Here is a 14877-nt window from a genome sequence, read left to right on the forward strand (position 1 = left end):
AATAGCCATTTAGTCTTAGAAGAAGAGCCTACAAAATAAGTTCAATAAATTTTTAGTGAAAATCCAATATTTTTTCTTTTTTTAAAATTAAAGTAGATTAGCATAAACAGAGTTTACCCTTTTTAGTATGTACAGTTTTGAAAGTTTTGATAAATGTATTTGGTCATATAAACAGACCAAAGTTAAGACAGAATAGTTTTCTATTCCCAAAAAAGTTCATCTGGCTCACATTTAACCAAATTCTCTCTGCTCCCTTCATTCCCACACTATCCAGCCCCTTAGAAATCGCTGATCTGCTTTTTGTCTCTTAAGTTTTTTGCCTTTTCCTGAATATTATATAACTAAATTAATACAGTGTACATCCTTTTTTTTTTTGAAGGTTTTATTTATTTATTTGACAGAGAGACAGATTACAGGTAGGCAGAGAGGCAGGCAGAGAGAGGAGGAAGCAGGCTCCCTGCCGAGCAGAGGGCCTGATACAGGGCTCGATCCCAGGACCCTGAGAACATGACCTGAGCTGAAGGCAGAGGCTTAACCCACTGAGCTACCCAGGCACCCCAGAATGTACATCCTTTTTATTCTGATTTCTTTCACTTAGCTCATGTACTTAAAAGTAATCTGTGTTGTTGTATGTATCAGTAGTTTGATCAGTTTTATTACTGAGTAGTGTTCCATTGAATAATGTATCATTCTATCAATACCACAGTTGAGGAAAATTTGGATTTTTTCTTGTTTGAGGCAATCATGAATAAAGTCTCTACAAATACTTGCATAGAGATTTTTGTGTGAGGATAAGATTTTATTTCATTTTGATAAATGTAAGTTGGATTGCTAGGCTATGTTGCTAAAATTGTAGGTATAACTTTGTAAGAAACCGCCAAACTGTTTTCCGAAGTGACTTTACCATATTGCATTCCCATTAACAATGTATATAAGAGTTCCAGTTGCTCTGCAACCTTACCAGCATTTGGTATTACTCATTTTTAGTCCATTCTAGTGGGTGTATAAGGGCATCTTATTAATGTTTTAATTTTCATTTTTATAATAACTAATGACTCTGAATACGTATTCTGGTGCTTATTTGCATGATAATATCCTTTTTTATTAAGTGTCTGTTCAATTATTTTGCCCATTGATTAAAACTAGTTTTTAAATTTTAATTATTGTATTTTAAGAGCTTTTTTTTTTTTAAATATAGGTCCTTAGCTGAGTATGTAATTTTCAAAAATTTTCTTCGATTTCCAGGGTTTTTTTTTAGTTTTCAACATATAAATTTTATACCTCTTTTAGATCTCTCATATTATTTTACACCTGTTTTAAATTTTTTTGTCATGATATTATAAATGACACTGTTTTATTGTTTTCTTTCACTGTTGTTTTTTTCATTCTTTCATTTCTTTTCATTTCATTCATTTTGGTCTCCAATGGTTCATTTCTGGTATAATAGAGTTAGAATTGATTTTTATTTGTTGATCTTGCTTCCTGAGAGAGAAACATTCACTATTAAGTATCATTAACATTTGTGGGGTCTGTAATGTTATTATTCCTTCTATCATTCCTGATATTGATAATCTCTCTCTCCTTAGTTTCTTAATTTTGATAAATGAATCATGATAATGCAAATAGTTAATATTAGGGGGAGATAGATGAAGCACATAAAGAAAATCTTTGTACCATATTTATAATTTTGCTATAAATTCCAAATTATTTCAAAATTTAAAAAGTTTATTAAAATAACTCATTAGACTTATTAGCTTGAATATAACTGGAAAGAGAACAGAATTTGATGAATTTTTAATATTGGTGAGTGTCATATTCTTTTTTTTTTTAATATTTTATTTATTTATTTGACAGACAGAAAGAGATCACAAGCAGGGTGAGAGGCAGGCAGAGATAGAGGGGGAAGCAGGCGCCCCGCTGAGCAGAGAGCCTGATGCAGGGCTCGATCCCAGAATCCTGGGATCATGACCTGAGCCAAAGGCAGAGGCTTTAACCCACTGAGCCACCCAGGTGCCCCGGTGAATGTCATATTCTGAAAACCTGCACTTTTCTTACTAGTATCAAAAATCTAAATTTTCTTTTTTTTTTTTTTTTTCATATTTAACTTTTTATTTTTTATAAACATATATTTTTATCCCCAGGGGTACAGGTCTGTGAATCACCAGGTTTACACACTTCACAGCACTCACCGAAGCACATACCCTCCCCAATGTCCATAATCCCACCCCCTTCTCCCAAACCCCCTCCCCCCAGCAACCCTCAGTTTGTTTTGTGAGATTAAGAGTCACTTATGGTTTGTCTCCCTCCCAATCCCATCTTGTTTCATTTATTCTTCTCCTACCCACTTAAGCCTCCATGTTGCATCACCACTTCCTCATATTAGGGAGATCATATGATAGTTGTCTTTCTCTGCTTGACTTATTTCGCTAAGCATGATACGCTCTAAAAAATCTAAATTTTCTATAAAACTTCAGCACAATATAAGAATGGGCTTTGAAGCCAAAACACTTACCTTTGAGTCATAGGTGTATTGCTTAAAGGCTGGGGAAAGTTAAGTGAGTAACTTAACTTCATAAGTTTGTTTCTACATTTACACAACGAGAGTAATAGTCTTTATTGTATAAGGTTAGGAAAATTAAATAAGGTATAATTAATATGTCTATAAATAGTGTCTGACACATTTTTGATGCTAAGGAACATTCATCTTCTTCCCCTTTAAACATAATAATTGCTTATGTTTGCTTAGATGTCAGTGTTATTTCTAATTTCTTTTTCTTATTTTATTTTTTTATTTATAAATTATTATTTATTAATATTTTAAATGATTTCTGTGAGTCAGAAACAAATTAACACAATAAATTTAATCTGTCAAAGCAGCTTATGCATTTCATGACTAAAATCCTTTAAAACTGAAAAAGTCAAAGCCTTATCCTCAGGATAGTACCATTGTTAGAGACATGGTAAGAAATGTCCATGATACTCCTCTTTGAGATAGCTTTCAGAAACCAAGACACACAGGAATCTTGTCATATTATTTATACTCATATGCCTTAAATGGGAAATGCAGGGACTTGTCAACAACTGTAGATGGATTAGAGTCTAATTCTTCTTTTCCATATTCTTCTTGTCTGATGTTTATTTCAGAGTTACAGAATAAATTGAAAATTCTTCATTTTTATTTGTTACCCTGGAATATTTTCAGTGTTTTGCCTGATACATTCTTTGAAAGTTTAAACCATTTGATAACTGTTTTATTTTTTGAAAGGAGAGAAATTTTAAACTACCTATTCAATTTCTTAAATGATTATAGTTCTGATTATACTATTTGCTTTGTCTTGGATAATTTTTGATAAGCTGTATTTTTCTTTAAATTTGTCCATTATGTATAATTTATCAATTCTTTAGCCATAAAATTATTCAAAAATCTCCATTTCCTTAATCACTGCTGAATCTGTAGTCATGTCCTATTTTTCAGTCCTCTTTCTGCTTTTCCTTGATCAGCCTCATCAGAATTTTAATCTATTTTATTAGCCTTTCCAAAGCCAACTTTTGAATTTATTGATCCTCTCTATGCTATTTTTTAGCTTTTTACCCTTACTTTTTTTTATTGTTTTCTTCTACTTTGGAGGAATTTGATGAGTTTTTATTTTTCAATGTCCTAAGTTGACTGTTTTACTTGCTAATTTTAAGCTTTATTTATTTTCTTTTATAAGCATTTAATGTGATAGATTTCCTTTAGGTGCTGCACTTGCCATATCTCATGAGTTTTGAAATCTATTTTTTTAAATTATCATTTGGTTCAAAAAAAAATCACAATTTCCACTGTGATTTTTTTTGAGCCAGAAGTTATATTATTTTCCAAATATATGCATATTTTTTTTTTTTAGATTTTATTTATTTATCAGAGAGAGAGGGGGAAAGAGCAAGCACAGGCAGACAGAATGGCAGGCAGAGGCAGAGGGAGAAGCAGGCTCCCTGCTGAGCAAGGAGCCCGATGTGGGACTCGATCCCAGGACGCTGGGATCATGACCTGAGCCGAAGGCAGCTGCTTAACCAACTGAGCCACCCAGGCGTCCCCAAATATATGCATATTTAACAGACATATATGGGAAGCATGAAAAATGAAGAATTGTAGGTAGTTTATAAACATATGATAGATAAATATTACACATTCATGTCTTTGCATTTACTCTTCTAACCAATACAGAATCCTCTGAGAATTGTTCTTTTAGGTTTCCTTTCAAAATGGTCTTATATACAGAGCATGACAACGAAAAAGAAATTGAGATGCTGATCATTCTCCCTTCTCAGGCTTTTTAATACGGTGGAATTCCCAGATGTTAATCATAATTAATTGTCATCACTTGGCTTTATCTGTCAAAAGAATCAACCGGTTTCTCTGTTCTGCATTTCCCTTCTCAGGTATATCTAAACCAAGGTCACTAGTCATGAGAAGGACAAAAATCCAGTGATCAATATATGGAAACTTTTAAACTAATCATTATTTATTATTATTGTTATATTTGTATTCTTCTGAGTAGAACTGTCACTGAAGTTACATATTGAGAGTTTATTATGACTTCCCCTTTATAATCTCTGTAATAAAGTGAACAAAAACTGGAGGGAAGACTAATATTCAAGAAATATGGGTTTTTTTCTAGACATTGTTAACCAGAAGTATCTAAAATGGTGTTTGGCTAGTTGAACATCGTTCTGATGACTGATTAAACATAATTTCTACAGTCAGGGTCTTTCTGCTTAAAGCATCCATCTTTCTCATATCATAAGAAGTAAATGGTATAAAAATACTTAATTAGATGATTAAATATTTAGTTGCTCAACCAGTGCCTTTGTCTGAACAGCTTCAAGTAATCGTTTTGATGGGTATACCTATAAATTCACTGGCATTTTAATTAAATTGAATGCTCACTTAAGTAGTATTTAAAGCACCTACTATGAGTTTTAAAATATCCCAGAAGCCATGGGGTATTCAATAAATATAAAAGATAACTTGTTTCCACAAAGAGATAAAATATACATGAGGAAAAAAAGAGAATAAAACAGAAAAAAAAAATCTAAATGTTGTGTGTAGTTACATAGAATAAGCATCTTGTACATAATCTCAAATATTTGGGGTGTCTGGGAGGCATCTGTCTTTGGTGCAGGTCATGATCCTGGGGTCCTGGAATGGAGCCTAGCATTGGACTCCCTGCTCAGTGAGGAGCCTGCTTCTCCCTTTCCTCTGCCCCTCCCCTTCTCCCCTTCCCCCTCATGTATGTTTTTGTGCTCTCTTTCTCTCAAATAAATAAATGAAATCTTTTTAAAAAATCATCAAATATTCAGTTAACACTTCCTTTATACTAAGTAGTCATTCAACAGAAATTTTTAAAAAGTACTATGTGTAAAAGGCACTGAAAATATGACTATGAATAAGAAAGAATCTCTTGCAAGTAGATCATAGTAAAATTTTTCAAAAAGAATTTTTTAAAATGAATTAAACATGATGGGGTAATCTGGGGTGTCAAGTCAGAGGGCACACATGTGGTCTTTGCAGGCCAGGGAAGGTTGAAACACAACAGGCAAGCTAACATCAATAAGGATAGGAAGTAAGCATGAATATTCCAGAATGAGAATAATATTGTATGTAAAGTATAAAAGAAAAATAACATATTTGAAAAATTATAACAATATAAATAGTTGAAGATAGCCGAAAAAGTGGCCAAGACATGAGGCTGATAAACCAGGAGATATAAGCAGACACTAGAACATGAAAGAACTTATAAGCCATAGTAACAAATTGGACTATATTCGAAGGCAGTGACCTCAGTTTGATAAGCAGGTCTGATCAAGTTTATCTTTTCAGAAAGCAATCTTCTTTTATCATGGAAAATGGATTGGAGAGAAGAAAGACTGGATGTTTGGACCAGAGCTATTCCAATAATCCAAACAATGTGATTGAGACCTAAACTCAAGTCATCACAGATGGATACAGAGAGGTCCTTGATTCAAAAGTTATTACATAAAATGGAAAGACCTGGGCATGTTTTATGTGAAGCAACGGGAAGAATAGAAGTCAACAACAAAGGTTTAATTGATGACTTCTACTGATGGTGGCAGTCACTAAGTTAGGGAACACTAGAAGTGTTTCAGGAGAATGAGACAGTTTTTGATAAATTGAGTAGGATGTGCCTTTGAGATATCTAAGTGGATAGAGCCGTTACTTGAAGATAATATAATGGCTGTTGAGCTCAGGAGAGGCTCTGGATGAGACATGAAAATATGGGGACATCATTACATATATTGTTCTATAAATTCCACAACTGTCTAATGAGACTAGCATTATCCCTATCTTGTAGATAAAAACTCTGATGCTCAGAGTTGTTAAAAGAACTGCCAGACTCTCACATCTGATAAAAAGTATCACCAGGATAAAATCCACATTAGTCTTGCTCCAAACTCAGCATTTTCCAAAATTTATTTGGGTACTAAATTATCTTAAAGAAAAACAATTCTCATAAAACCATGGTTTATTTAAATTACTTATTATAAAACTAAATATGCACTAAAATGATTTGCAGTATTCTTTACCTAAACTTAGAACAACCAAAATCAAATTTACAAATCAAATGCAAAAAACCCACAAATCCCACAAAATCAATGAAGTTCATTTTACGGACATTAAAGATGGTATTTAGCTGTCACTAAATCTCTGCCTGTTCTTTGCATATGGGCTAATTGCTGCCTTTACTGTTGTGCTGTGTAATAACTCAGTTTTCCTATTTCTCCTATTATGTTTCTGTCTTCTAATTACTTACAAACCTTCATATTGGTGCAATTTTGGACCTTCTTCCAGAGAGAGTCCCAGAACTATTCATTTGCTCTTTTTCCCCATGTCAGATCAACTCAAGTAATAAACTTGATATGATCGCCATCATTGTAATCAGAAATTGAAAGCGGGCACAAATCCCAGATGTTGGTGTTTACCCAAATAATGTATAATATACTTGTGTTACTTTTGTAAGCATATGTGATTATCAAAATAGAGACAAAACCTTAAAATATTGACATACAAAATTCATGAACATTTGAAGACATTTTTGTAGCTGCTGTAAGGAAAATTGTTACCCTGTGCTAATGGACCTCCCGCTGCATCTTTGTGTGGACTTTCTCTTTCTAATCATACATACGATTTAAGGTAGTATCTTTGTGTCTGTTGCCCAGAGTCCTTTAGAAAATGTTTTTGGCTATCTGATTTGAAATATCTGATTCATTTATTTCTCTAAACTGTCATCTAAGCCAGGGTTAGATTTTACATAGAGTGGTTAATGATCTATACAACTTGATTTGAAAAGGGAAATCTGTGAGAAAATAAACAAATTAAATTTTGCAGACAGAAGGAAATCCCGGGCTGTCTGAGGAACAGGATTCCAAAATGGATAGGGATGATTCAAAAGGAATGCAGAATCTCCACAAACAGTTTTGGTCTGTCTTACCGTAATAGCCTGTGGGTGGTTCTGTGCTGACCAGTTCTGTGAATATTTCCTGCTAGTTGCATTGCATATGCAGCTCAGCAAAGACGGCATTCACAGATTCTGCACAGATTGTGCCAAGTGTTAAAGTAATTTAACATGGAGGCTAGTAGGCTGGGGTTGCTCCATGTCTTGCTAGCTTATGTAAGTAGACAAACACCTGAACCGGAGTCAACATACTTGAATCCAAGAGAACGAAACTTAAGAACAACTAATCACAAACAGCCAACTAGGCTTTTCCAAATAAGGAACCACTTATTAAATTCAATAATTTATTTGCTTTGCTTCTGTATCAAAACCTGTCCTCTAATCTCCTTGGTATCCCTCTTACTCCACACCATCCCAAAGTGCATTCTCCAAATAGTAGTGAGAGTGTCTTTTAAACTCCTGCTTCATTGTTTAGAAACTTCTGGTGACTTCCATCATACTTAATCCTTGTCACCAGAGGCAGGACACTTGACATCCCTCTTCCACAGATTTTTATGTGACTGCCTGATTCTCATCCCTCAGGTCAGCTTAAAAATGACTCAGCTTATCATTCAGCTCAGCTGCCCCTTGACCTATGATGAAGCTCTCTCTTAACGTTGCATCTTATTACCGCAGTTTATTTTCTCCCTAATACTTAACAATATCTGAATTGAATAAATATTATTGTTTAAAGACTAAAATGTTTATTATCAATCTCCCCCATCTAAAATATCACTTTCTCAGGGTGCTTGGGTGGCTTAGTCAATTATGAGTCTGCCTTTGGCTCAGGTCATGATATTGGGGTCCTGGGATTGAGCCCTATGTCAGGTTCCCCACTCAGCGGAGAGTCTGCTTCTCCCTCTTCCTCTTCCCCTCCCCCTGCTCATTCTCTATATGTCTGTCTCTCAAATAAATAAATAAATCACTAAAAAATAAAATATTTTTTCAAAGGCAGACATTTTATCTCTTGTTCACTGCAATATTTTCAGTCCGTAGCACAATGGCTGGTATATATATAATATGTAACAAAAATTTGTGTACTGACTGTTGTGATCTTTTTTTTTTTTTTATTTGACTCATGCCCCACCCACCAGGGATGATTGCCATTATATATCTTGGAGGTAGATGTAAAGGAAGTTTCCAAAGTAATTTTTATATGTTAAAGTAGACTTACAGGTTCCTGGGGGTCGGGCTAAGATTAAAATTGCCTTTTGCCCTTAGCAAAGTATTAACATCGAGGCAGCTGAGTTCCCAGAGGAATGTCACTCTGCCTGTTTCAAGGACCTGTCAATGAGCTGCAAGTAGTAAGGAAATTCCATTTTTCTTTTGCTTTTGTTTCCCAAATCGTAAAGAGCCTAATATCTACATGGAAGGATAAAGATTATTTTTTTAGTCATTTATTTCTGAAAATTTTAAAAAATGTCCTAAACATCTAACCAGGATCAAGGAAGATAGGCACAGACTCTGCAAATATAGAGAACTGTAGTTTATGGATTAATGACTATAAGCTGGAAGGGAAATGTTGAAAAAGGGACAATTCTTGAGCTCTCAATGGAGGAAGAGAGGATTTCCACCCAGCAAGAGAAAGGGGAGAAAGAAGAAACGTGAAAATGGACAGAAAACAAGAGAGGATCCTACAGTGTTAACATAGTGCATTGTTTGTTTTTAGGTGGAATTGAGAAACAAAACCAAAAATAACACTGACCCATCCATTTGTTTTAATTGGAAAACTCCAGGGAGGGAAATACAGAAGTTTTGAATGAGATAAAAGGATGGGGAGGAAGGTTAAGGAGCAAACACAGTGTCTTCTTACCTTTGGGATTTTCAAGGAAGGTTTCAAGTGAATTGATTTTGGAAAACATGATCAATACAAGGGATGGGATTTATAAAGGTAAGAGAGGGAATTAAGAGCAAAAGGAGACAGGAAGTCATACTTAAAATTTAGACATAAAAATAATGAGGGGAGAGGCCCCTGGGTGACTCAGTCAGTTGAGCAGATGACTTTTAATTTTGACTCAGGTCATGATCTTGGTGTCTTGGGATTAAACCCCTTGTGGCGCTCCATATTCAGTGGGGAGCCTACTTGAGGATTCTCTCTCTTTCTCTAATTCTCTCTCTCTCACTCTCTCTCCCTCTGCCCCTCCCCCATCTCATGCTGTCTCTCTCTCTTTCTTTCTCTAAAATATATAATCTTTAAAGGAAAAAAAAAGAATAATGAGAAAACTGCAATGTAAAGAAAGCGACATTTCATAACTAAAACATGTAAAAGCAGGTGGTGGGGTCAAATGCCCTGTGTCAGAACCACACTTGTGGGGTAGTAGATGGGGTATGTCTGTATTGGGGTTTCCTTCAACTACAAAAAGAGAAAGGAAGCAAGAGGAGCAGAGTGAGGCAAAGAAAATCACAGAATTAATGAAAAGACAGAAGGAAGAAAACAGAGGAGGTAAAAAAGAAAAAATTGACATTTTGAAAGATCACAGGAAACAGGTTTACTTTCTATTATCTGATATAAAAAGTTAGCCCATGTGTACTGATCTCTTGGAAGAGCTTTGCATCATCAGTTGCCACGCAGACAATTCTATTGATGGCTGCTTTATTTTCCAAATCTAATAATGAAGTCAATAGCCTTCAAAGCCTGGAAATAAGTGTCTCTGTGCCTCCTTAGGAATCACTTTGATCGGCAAATAGCTGTAACTGCATCATTACCATTTAATGTCTCGGGCAGTTCCAATGGTACCTGGAAGATAATAAAGAGGTGTCAGTATTATTCATATCTTTTAATTGCTCCTATTTGCATTTCTTTTGTTATCCTGTGGGCAAAATTGTAACACTTGGCTAGGCATACAGTGGATAAAGGAGACATAACAGTGCAGACTAAAATACTCTAAGTACCCATTACATTGGATAGCTATGAGCAACAATATAACTTTGCAATAAAATCTATTTACTGCTAAAAATTAAAATTGCTTTTAACAGCTTTATTGCATCCAAACAATTAAAATAATTGTATCAAGTTGCAGCTGCCGTCCTGGTATGTCTGGCTAAGAAATTAAGTAAAAGGGAGAATCTAAAAGAAAGTAAAAGGGAAAGAAAAAACAAAAGTGTAAACCCCAAGAGTGAATGCAAGAACTTTATAAAAACAGAATTTAGGTTCTAGCAATGCCCTCTTCCCTCCAAGTCATTCACTATTTTTATGGTTATAGAAACTTTCTTATATACACTTCAGTGTTTTTAAGAGAAATAAAATAATGCATCCCATACTATAAGGCTTCAGGCAACATTTTGAACCCTTGGTTTTTGTAAGATACGAGAAATACCTCTTTACAGAACTCCTAAGCAGTCTCTTCACTTTGATTTAGAACATTCTGTCATCTTGGACATCCCATGCTGTGCTGGGTCAAATCATTTTAAAGGAATCCAGAAATTGGAAATCTCAAGTATCTATAATATTTTATTTGACCACATAGATTTGGTCATTAGTTTCAGGTAAACAAATATGTATCCTGAGAATTCAGTAAGAGCCTGCAAATGACTTCTGTGTGTCCATGATGTGCACACATGTATCAGGCAGGTAAAACTATAGGAGTTCCAATTCAGTCCACATTCCATTCTTTCTCCATTTTTATCAACATGCATGGCTTAATAACCTGAGAGACAAGAATAACCCGAGAAGACAAGACTGACACAAAAATCAAATGTTATTCCCAAACTAGTACTGGCTAGCTCGTTCTATAATCCTTGATCATTTATTTATTCATCACACATCTACCAAGTATCTGTTATATGCTGGCTTTCTGTTACTCATATAGAACGAGAAAGTGAATAAGGCAAATAAGGAACAGCATCTGACCTTGAGAAGTGCACAGTACATAGTGGGGAAAAATTGACACATAAAGAAGTTACTGCAATGTTATCAGTCCTCAAGGAAAGATGTGAACAAAATATATAGTGTTTCCTTAATTACATCAGGTAACAAATTTTTCTTCCCAACTATGTAATTTAAAACTATGTTTCTTAGCTATAAAAATGAACAATAGTATGCATTTTGAGGGTTTGTTTGCAAAATAATAATAGCTGTCATTTATTGTATCTGTTGTTTTAGTATCCATGTGTATTACAAAAAAAGAAAATTTATAGAAATGGGAAGGCAGATTAGGACATGGTCAGATCATGGGTTTGATGGGTTTGAATCTTGTCTCCACCACTTACTGGTTGTGTGACCTCAGTCAAGCCAGTTCCCACATTTGAAAAACATGAATAATACTCGCACTTTTTTCATAGTATTATTGTGGAGACTAAGTTCATTAATACAGATGCAATTCATGGCACAGAGAAAATACTGTGGGTGTCAGCTCTATAATTACCTCAATCAGTTTCACAGAGAACCTCTATAGTAAGGGATGCCCTTTCTATTTGGCGGACTGACCGCTATGGTTTAAAGAGTTAAGGAATGTTGTGTTGGTTGTCCTATGAGCAGACCTAAGAGCAGAAATTCAAATTCAAGTTCATCTAACTCTAGATATTGTAATAAGTCTGAATTTCTCTTCCAAACTTTCATCTGTCCCTCTACCCTTATTTAGTATAACCATCCAGGCTCTACATTTAGTGCAATTCCCACTTGGCTTTGATAAGCATTTGGTTATTTCTCCAGTGCCCAACATTAATGCCAGTTGTTGGTGTCTGCCTTTTGATGAACAGAATTTTTAAATTTTAATTTAGATGAGTTTATTTTCTCTTTCCTTTGTAGCCTGTGCTTTTTATGGCTCGTTTCAGGAATCATTCCTCAGTCAAAATTGTAATAATCCTCTTCTATATCTTCTTTCAAAAGAGTTTTTTTAAATTTTTTTCCTGTTTAGAGCAACTGGACGTTGTTTTTATGTATGGCTTTAGATAGGATACAGTTTCATTGTTTTCTATATAACAATCAATAGTCATGGTCTAAGGGCCATTTGTTAAAGTAAAGAACTGATGTGCCATTTTCTTACTTATCTACAACAGAATTATCATAAATCCAGTTTCCAAAAATGCATGGACTGAATTTATCATATTGCCCAGCTCTGTAGCAATATCACCCTGTCATGACTGCTTATCAGGCATTTCCACCCCACCCTTCCTAATCTTTTTAAGGATAGCCTTGGCTCTTCATGGATTTTTTTTTTTCTCTTCCATACAAATTACAGAATTAGTTTGTCAAGTGCCAATAAAATGAGACATGAATTTTCTGTTTTGAACTGAGTTAAATCTAAGTATGAATGTGTGAGAATCGACATTCCCAATGTATAGAGATAGTGATTTCCTAAAAAAAAAATGTAAATATTGTTAGTAAATATCTGTAAACAAGATATTCATTTTCTCTTTAAAGAATTATACATTATTTTAGGTTAATTTTTAACTAGCTCATAATTTAATTATATACATTATATACTCAAAAAAAATAAAAATGATTTACTCTTGTCATATATGTGTGTACAGTAGATATATAGAGACCATTCATATGTATATATGTGTATGTATGTATGTGTGTGTATATACACACATAGGGGTGTTATGTGTATATACACACACACATACACATACATATACAGTTGATAAATTAATAAATATTTTGTATCCAGCATGCTGAGGTCATTACTCTAATGATTTGTGAGAGGGTTTTGTTTGTACGTATTTGATGCTGACAAATATATTAAAATTTTGTTTCTTTGTTTCAAACCTTATACTTTTTTTTCTTGCCTTATTGTATTCACTAGGACTTTGAGTACAATGTTGAATTGAATGATGGTGATGGGATAGGCTGACCTATTTTTATCAGTTGAAAACAATGTATTAATATTTCATGGTATAGTAAGCTGTTTGCTCTAATTTTTGGGGGGGTACTTTTAAAATGTGTTTTTCTTATTTTGTATTTAAAATTTTTTTATGGAGGAGATTTATCAAATCCATTTTAATCTCTCTTGATTGAAAAGATCATAATGCTTTTCTCCCTTAATCTGTTACTGTGGTTTTATTACTAATACTAATACTTGGTAGAATTTTACATATCAATATTTTGCTGAAAATTTTTCACTCTCATTTTTTGAGTGAGATAGGAGTGTGGTTTTCTTTTCTTGTACTTTCTTGTCAAATTTTGATATTCCTGTTACATTAACCTCATAAAAATTGAGACAGTGTTCCCTCTACTTTTTTAATCCGGGTTAGTTGGTGGAAGATTTATAATTTGTTCCCTGCATAGTCACTATAATTTACTAGAATAATTCTCTGTCTAGTATTTTACTTAGAGGAAATACTAAGCTTCTTTTTCAATGTTTAAAAGATTACATGACCCTTTAGGGGTTTTTTTGTTTCTTTTTGATTTCATTTTTAAGAAGCGAAGCTTCCAAGAATTTGATCATTTCATAGCAATTTATTAACCTCTGACTACAATATTTTATAGCATCTTTTTAGTATCTTTTTATCACCTATGCCATATAATGTCACCATTATTCTATGTGTGTTCATGTTTGTGTGATCCTTCTTTCCTACTTTACCAATATTACTGAAGTTTTGTCAATGTTAATAGTCTTTTAAGAGGACCAGCTTTTGAACTTTTCAGTATTAACTGTTGATATTGAAGCAGTCTTGCTTTGCACTATTCTGATACCTGTAAATTAAAATTTTTATGGTTTAGTTAGGAAATACAATTTCCCAGCAACACAGCTAAAATTTTAGTCATCACAGTATATTAACTGTAAATAATTTCATAATTGTGTCACTTCTTTTTCAATCTCTTAGTGATTAGTCACTGAGCATCTGTTATTCAGTTCGTGAACAGACAGCAAAGTACCTCCTGCCTCCATAGTAAGCATGATGTTTTCAGATACAGATAATCAAAGGATTGGCCAACAGAGATGAAAGGGGAGTGAAAAACAAACAAGTCACTGCAAGTGATATTGGAGTGGCTATAAAATTTGAAAATGACAAAAGCAAAGATAGGACCAAATCTAGGCCTGTGACTGAAAAAGTTTGGTGAAATTTTTAAAAGATTTTATTCATTCATTTGTTTATTTGAGAGACAGCAAGTACACATGAGCAAGCAGGGGGAGGAGAAAAGAGAGAGGGAGAGGGACAAGCATACTCCACACTGAGCTCAGAGCTCAAAGTCCGGCACAGGGCTCAGTCTTAACTATCCAGAGATCAAGACCTGAGCTGAAATCAAGAGTTGGCGACTTAACTGATTGAACCACCCAGGTATCCCTAGGTGAATTTTAAAATTCAGAGAAGGTTGGGGTGTTTGGGTGGCTTAGAGGGTTAAGCCTTTGCCTTCAGCCCAGGTCATGATCTCAGGGTCTTGGGATCAAGTCCCTCATTGGGCTCTCTGCTCGGCAGGGAGCCTACTTCCCCT

This window comes from Mustela nivalis (genome assembly GCF_964662115.1).
Source record: "Mustela nivalis genome assembly, chromosome: 14".
Classification (NCBI taxonomy): Eukaryota; Metazoa; Chordata; class Mammalia; order Carnivora; family Mustelidae; genus Mustela; species Mustela nivalis.